The 7,893-nt window shown below is 41.1% G+C and overlaps 1 protein-coding gene across 1 annotated transcript in view; it reads right to left on the bottom strand.

Moving 5' to 3' along the window:
* Bbs9 (Bardet-Biedl syndrome 9) overlaps positions 1 to 2,577 on the bottom strand; it is a 487,047-nt gene extending 484,470 nt beyond the window's left edge. Inside the window, exon 1 of the mRNA XM_048786306.1 lies at positions 2,110 to 2,577. The gene's annotated coding sequence lies outside the window, so the exon portion shown is untranslated. The remainder of the gene's footprint in view (positions 1 to 2,109) is intronic.
* Positions 2,578 to 7,893: the final 5,316 nt, after the last annotated feature.

Here is a 7,893-nt window from a genome sequence, read left to right as displayed (position 1 = left end):
TCTTTTTCTTTCTTATTTTTTTTTTTGGTACTAGTTAATGAACTCAGGGATGCTGTACAACTGAGCTACATCTCTACCATTTTTTTAAAATAGTTTTTAGTTGTAGATGGACACATTACCTTTATTTTGTCTATTTAGTTTTTTTATGGGGTGCTAGGGATCAAACCCAGTGCCTCATGCATGCTAGGCAAGCGTTCTACCACTGAGCCACAACCCCAACCCTCCACCACTTTTTGTTTTGAGATAGACTCTGACGCTAGGATTACAAGCATGGACACCAAGCCTGGCTCTGTAACCCTTTTTAAAATACATAGTTTGAGATATAATCTCCCTTAAACCACTACAACCCATTGTCCCATTAATGGAACACCTATAAAAATATAAGTTGGAGAAAAGTTAGCCTTTTTAACAAATGGTGCTGGGAAACCTGGAAATCCACACATAAAAGAATGAAATCTAAACCCTATCTCTCACCCTGCACTAAAGTCAACTAAAAGTAGATCAAAGACCTAGGAATTTGACCAGAAATTTTGCAACTGCTAGAAGAAAATGTAGGCCCAACACTCCACCATGTCAGCACAGAAACTGACTTCCTCAACAAGACTCCTAAAGCTCAAAAATAAAATCAAAAATCAATACTGGGCTGGGTATGGTGGTACATGCCTGCAATCCCAGCAACTTCAGAGGCTGAGGCAGGAGTGTCACAAGTTCAAAGCCAGCCTCAGCAACACAGCAAGGCCCTAAAAAACTTAGCAAAATCTCAGGATGTGGCTCAGCCCCCTGGGTTCAATCCCCAGTACAAAAAAAGAAATCAATAAGTGGGATTGCATCAAATTAAAAAGCTTCTGAACAGCAAAGGAAACAAGCACATGAAGAGACAGCCTACAGAATGGGAGATCTTTGCCACCTGCTCCTCAGATAGGGCATTAATATCAAGAATATACAAAAAACTCAGACTTAACAGCAAAAAAAACATAAAACAATAACCCAAACAATAAACAGGTTAAGGAACTGAACAGACACTTCTCAAAATAAGAAATACAAATTGTTAACAAATATATGAATAAATCTTCAACATCTCTAGCAATTAGGGAAATGCAAATCAAAACTTCATTGAGATTTCATCTCACTCTAGGCCGAATGACAATTATCAAGAATAAAAATAATAATTAATGTTGAGGATGTGGGGGGAAAGGTACACTCATACATTGTTGGTGGGACTGCAAATTAGTGCCACCATGTGAGCAGCTCTGCTCCATGCTCCTCACCAGCATGTAAGTTTACAAAATAAATCATGTCATCTTAAAAAAAAAAAAAGACCCATAGTTCCGCCTCTCAGTATCTTCCAAATTGTATTATGTGTGTGCACATGTAAGATGTGTGTGTGTGAGAAATTATTTCCCATTTAAAATAAAACTAAGATACCAAAAAAAAAAATCTATAAAATTTCTCCAGGAAATTGGAAGCTGGTTGCTGAGCTTTATTGGGAAGAGGTGCTGATAAAATCAGCTTAGTTCATTTAAACTGCTGTGGTCTGCAAAGTAAAGAGAGAAGGAGAAATAGTAATCCTATTGCAAGAAGAATTAGGAGGTATTAGTGCATGCATTCCCCTTGAGTCACAGACTAAGAACTGCTTTAACGCTTTGCTCACAAGACCTGTTGAAATGTCACAGAAGCAGAATACAACTGACACTAGGAATGCTGTATGTATACACATGGATATATATCCAACGTGATCCTGCAATCTGTACACGTGGAAAAATGAGAATTCATACCCTATTTGAATCAAATGTATGATATGTCAAGATCATTGTATTGTCTTGAGCAACTAATAAGAAAAAAAGAAATGTTACAGAAGGATGCTCATGCATCACGTGACTCCTTCAATGGCATCCCTTAAAAAAAAAAAAAAAAACACCTTTTTCTCAAAAGAATCTCACTCACTTTTGCTCTTTGTTGCTCTTCTTTAAATACAAACATTCTTCCTAAGAACGGATCACCTTACATTCCCAAAACCATTACATGGCATAACAAGATGTCTTATCCACAAAACAAAACATGGAAAAGGCAATCGTGCACCACAAGTTGAATTCCAGACATATTTCTTACCTGTTGCCAAGTGGACTCTCACCCTCCTTCAAACCCTCTATCCGCAAACTTCCCTCTAAGAGCTCCTTGAGGAGGACCCCAGTGATGAAGCACAGAAGGTGAAAGAGAACAGCAGCCCTTTACTATCCCTTCTTGTTCTCCTGCTCTAACTTGTACGTTTCGGGCTAAGAGAGTGCCCTGGCAGGTAGCATCACCAGCTTCACAGAGTTAGAGATGTTCCCCAAGAAGCTCCCCTGTACCCCATCACCCCCGAAAGTCAAGTAGGGGAAACACTTATCCCTTGGAAGAGACTGGCAGGCGAGAACAACTGTAAGTCCCGCTGCTCAAACACTGGAGGAAATGATGCAGGAGGCAACGTGAGCGAGAAAGCAGAAAACGGCTGGCCAGCGGAAGGGACACCTCCCAAGTCCAGCCTAACTCCAAGCCATCCTCGCCCTGTTGTCATAGCACTTTACAACGGACGCTACTGCGCAAGTCACACGCTGCGGCCGCGCAGCCTACTGGGGGCTGTAGTCCAGAGAGGCTGAGGCCCGGGAGGCGGGGACTGGTTTCTGGGAGGGCCGCGACTGGAATCCGATGTCGCCTGGGCTAGACTCTGCCTACTAGACTTTAGCAGAGGGAATTAGCGCAGTTCTTCTCCCTCAGATCCAGGTTGTGAGAAAGCCACGCCGCCTTCCGGGGCTCGGGACCAACGCCTCGCCTCCCGCACCAGGGCCCCACCCACTCGGCTCCAGTGGGCGGGGCCTGCGCAGAGCTGCAGTGAGGAGCGCGCCGCGGCTCCGCGGCTCCTTCGGTTCCCGCGCTTCGGAGGCTGGCGGCCTTGTAGAGTGAGCGGCCGCTAGTTTTTTCAACGAGATGAGCCCGAGGGCCTGTGCATGGACTAGGCAGTCTTGGCCAGCGTGTGCGCCCTCGAGGCGCAGGTGGTGCTGGTCTACTGTATACTCAATTTGAAAAGGAAAATGGGCTGCAAGACCAAGATCCTCAAGCTGGTGGAGGGTTTTGAACAGTTTCTAGGTTTATGTGGCTTTTTTGATAATTGAACAAGTATTATTATGAAATTATTTGTACCTGTCCCCTGATACACATGTGTAAATTATTCTTTTTAGTAATCGCCTCAAAGTGGCTTTCCTGTTATATAGGGTATGCAAAATATTCAACTTCATAATGTCAATTAAAAAAAAATACTTAGTTGTAGATGGACAGAATACTTTTATTAATTATGTGGTGCTGAGGATCGAACCCAGTATTTCACATGGAGGAAGCAAGTGCTCGACCACTGAGCTACAGCCCCCATAATGCCAACTTTTTTAACTTTTTTTTTTCATCTTTACTTTCACATTGCACTTACCTTATAATACCTTGTCAGTCACTTACCTCAAAATTTTGTTCTTTTTTCAATGGATTCCAGTATAGGCTTTAAAGTTTTATGTTTTCCACCACTAATCCACATTCCCAATATAAGACACATTTCTAGCCAGACACAGTGGCACACACTAGTAATCCCAACTATTTGGGAAGCCAAGGCAGCAGGATAACTGAAAGTTGAAGGCCAGTATGTATAACCTGAAACCTTGTTTCCAAAAAAAAAATTAAGAGGTTGCGGATGAAAAGAAGATCCCTGCAACCAGATAAGTCTGAAAGCTGAGATAGGTTCAACCTATTTCAGTGACAATGTAGGATAGTTTGAAGAACGGGATTTGCTGGGAAACCTAATGTTATTTTGCATTTGTAGCATGAAAAGCTCAGTAATGGTGCCAGAATTCTTCTCAAGGTGTATGGTAGTTACAAAAATGGTAATAGTTTTTATCCTTGCTTGTTTGCTATCAAGCTTTACATATCCATCCCTTAATTATGAATTTATCCTTAATGACTTGCTTTGGATGAATAAGACATTAGTAAACATAATGTAGCCAAACCTTGAAAGGTGCTTATGCATTGGGGCTTGCCCACTAGGAAAACTGGATGATAACAGAAATGTTGTCAGGTAATCTCCTTCCCTCTAGAAGGTTCACACTAGAGAAACAAGCCCAAGTACAGCCACCAGCTAAATGCAGAGATAATCAATCTACCTCAGAGCAGAACTACTAAAAAATATTTTTTTAAATCATCAGAGACATAGGGACCATATCCATCATCAAGGCCATTTGTTTGTTGAGCCAAACACTAAATAAATAAACATATGTAATATGTGCAAGGCACTACGTTAAGCATGTCCCATAATTTAATATTCAGAATACAGATTTAAATCACTTTTTTACCTTAAGTCATAGGACAAAATAAATTTGGGAAGAAGTAATACTAATCTTACTTATCTGTGATGCCCTCTGATATTTCTACTTCGCAGGGTCAGGGACTGGGGACCAAGCCTAAGCCTCCTGAGTAACTGGGACTATAGGTGCATGGTAGCACACCCAGTTGTTTTGTTTGGGGGTGCTGTGAAGGGTTTTTTGTTATTGTTGTTGTTGTTTGTTTGTTTGTTTTTTGTTTGTTTTGCGGTGCTAGGGATCCCATTCAGGGCCTTGTGAATACTAGAAAAGCACTGTGCAGGGGCTGGGGTGGTGCCTCAGTGGTAGAGCGCTCACCTCACCCGTAAAAAAGTGCCTTACAATTAAGCTAAAAAATTTTATTTTTAAAATATTTCTAGCAATTCCCTAAATTTGAATTCACAATCCTCTGGTGACTCTCAATCCACAGTAAAATATAATATATATATATTTTATATATATTATATATGAAAGTTGCATTCATCAGTCCTAATAAATACTTGTGGAATTTTGTTTCCTTCTCATCTTGCTTAATCTATTTGAGATCCAGATCTTTCACAATTTATGCCAGACCTAAGACAACTCCATCCCCTCCCATCTGCCTCTCCAGCATTATCTTATGACTCTGTCCCTTGTCTCATAGACCTCAGTTTCATGTTGGCTTTTTCTTTCTCACATGCACAAAGCCTCTTCTAAAGACTTATTCCACCTCCTGGGATGCTTTCTTTTATTCCTTGTTCCAACAACTCCTACTTGTCCTTTAAATCTCTGCTGGTTTGTCCTTTTGTGGGAAGACTTCCTGAGATGTCACTAGAATAGGTATTCCATGTGTCTTCATAGAAATGGTCACTGAAGCCGGGCACTATGGTGCACACTGTAATCCCAGCTGCTCAGGAAGCTGAGACATGAGGATTGCCAGTTCAAATCCAACCTCAATAACTCAACAAGACCCTGTCTCTAAAAAAAATAGAAAAAGAGGTTGAGGATGTGGCTCAGTGTTTACAAGCTGCTGGGTTTAATCCCTGGTATTAAAAAAAAAAAAAAAAGAACTGATCATTGAGTGGGGCGTGGTGGCACACACTGTACTCCCAACACTAGGGAAGCTAAGTCAGGAAGGATCTCTGGAGCCCAGGCATTCAAAACCAGCCTATGAAGGATCTCTGGAGCCCAGGCAATCAAAACCAGCCTAGAAATATAGCAATACCCCATCTCTAAATAAATCAGTAAATAACAAAAACAAACCCTGGTCATTAAAACATTAATATATCGGTAATTAGTGGTTCAACATTTTTTATTATGTAAGCTTCATGAAGGCAAAGAGCAATTTATCCCCTCCACTTAGAAAATTGTCATTCCATAGTGATAGATAATCACGTGTAGATGGGTAGGGGAAGACACTAAAACGAAGTAATTTATAGAGAGGGCATCAAGCATGTACATCAAAGGTATTCCATAAGTCACAGGACTTGGAATAATAGAAATTTTATCAAAGCAAACAAAAATCTGTCAAATGGGAAAGTTTTTTAATTTACAACAGGAGACATAGCTTTCCAAATGACCCTGATGATCAGATCCAAATAGAACACATTTCTCCATCACAATCATGAATGAAATGTCCATTAGAGCTGGTTGTGGTGGCACACACCTATAATCCCAGTGGCTCCGGAGGCTGAGGCAGGAAGATCATGAGTTCAAAGCCAGCCTCTGCAAAAGTGAGGCATTAAGCAACTCAGTACAACCCTGTCTCTAAATAAAATACAAAATAGGGCTGGGGATGTGTCTCAGTGGTTGAGTGCCTCTGAGTCAATCCCCGATACCCCCTCCCCAAAAAAATGTCCACTAGAATTTTGTTGAATGAGCTGGGTATGGTGTCGAACACCTATAATTCCAACAGCTGGGGAGGCTGAGGCAGGAGGATCATGAGTTCAAAGCCAGCCTAAGCAATTTAGAGAGACCCTGTCTCAAAATAAAACATAAAAAAGGGCTGGGGGATGTGGATCAGTGGTTAAGTGCTCATGGGTTCAATCCCTGCAACAACAACAAAACAAAACAAAAAAATTGTTGAATGATGCCAGGCTTCATGGAACATGCCTGTAATCCAAGCTATCTGGAACAAGGATGGCAAGTTCAAGGCCTGCCTGGAAAAATTAGCAAGACCTTGTCTCAAAATAAAAAGTAATGGGAATGGTGGCACACGCCTGTAATCCCAGCAACTCAGGAGGCTGAAGCAGGAGGATTGCAAACGTGAAGCCAGCTTCAGCAATTTAGTGAGGGTCTAAGAAACTCAAAAAAATATATATTGGCTGTGTAAGGTCCTTGCTTAACATCTGCCTAGCCATTTTAAGTGACAGCCACCATTTTAAGGAAAAGTTTCACTTTCCCACCCTGGTGTTTCTGAGAAAGTCTCACCACTCCCTTATACCAACCCAACCCCTAACTGCCTGCACTAGGATTGCCTGGTTGTGATTCCTGAGCCTCTCACATAAAAGTCCCAGAACTCAAGCCTGTTTTGCCTCACTCTCCTATAGAAAGATGGCCTTTATTTGTCAGCTCTTACAAATAAACTCTCATTTGTATCTCTGCCTGGTCTCCTTTTATTTCTCGCTTACCTTCTCTTGTTCCTCCATTTCCCTTCAGGCCAAGAACTGTGGTGCAAGCTGTAATCCCAGCTACTCGGGAGGATGAGGCAGAAGGATTCCAAGTTCAAAGCTAGCCTCAACAAAAGTGAGGCACTAAGCAACTGAGTGAGTCCCTATCTCTAAATAAAAAACAAAATAGGGCTCAGGATGTGGCTCAGTAGGTAAGCATCCCTGAGTCCAATCCCCAGAACCAAAAAAAGAAAAGGAGGAGGTGGAGTTGCAGCTCAGTGGTAGAGTGCTTGCCTAGCATGTGGAAGGCACTGGGTTCGATCCTCAGCACCACATATAAATAAATAAATAAAGATATTGTGTCCCTCTACAACTAAAAAAATAAAAATTTAAGAATTAAAAAAATACATTCTACTGACATGTGTAACTAAAAAGAACAAATAAATAATTACAAAGAAAAAGTAAAAGTAAAAAGGGTTGGGGATGTAGATAATGGTAAAGTTCAATCCCCAACACCAAAAAAAAAAAAAGTTGCCCAGGCTAGCCTTGATCTTGAAACCCTCCAGCCTAAGTATCTCAAATCACTGAGATTACATAGAACGTAATTTATTGGGATTACTGTACCCAGCTACATTTTCTCTGACTTGTTTTTTTTTTTACTCCTGAGTTTTCTTGAGCCATTCTTTCCTGCAGTCACTTTGGATTCCAGGAACAACAGGTCTGATAAATAAACATCTATTGACAAGAGAAAACTAAGCTCCAGAAAATAGCAACTTTATTATCATGACACCATCTCACCTAAAATATCCTGAGATAAAGACCAAACTATACCATGCCCTAAGATTACCCACTTGGCCAGCTGTGCAAGCCCTCTAGATATTCAAACCCTCAGCCTTTGCCTTCATTCCCCTTTCTAAAAACTTCAAAGTCTT

Source organism: Marmota marmota, unplaced genomic scaffold (assembly GCF_001458135.2).
Source record: "Marmota marmota marmota unplaced genomic scaffold, marMar, whole genome shotgun sequence".
Taxonomy (NCBI): domain Eukaryota; kingdom Metazoa; phylum Chordata; class Mammalia; order Rodentia; family Sciuridae; genus Marmota; species Marmota marmota.
This window is presented reverse-complemented; position numbering and strand designations above follow the sequence as displayed.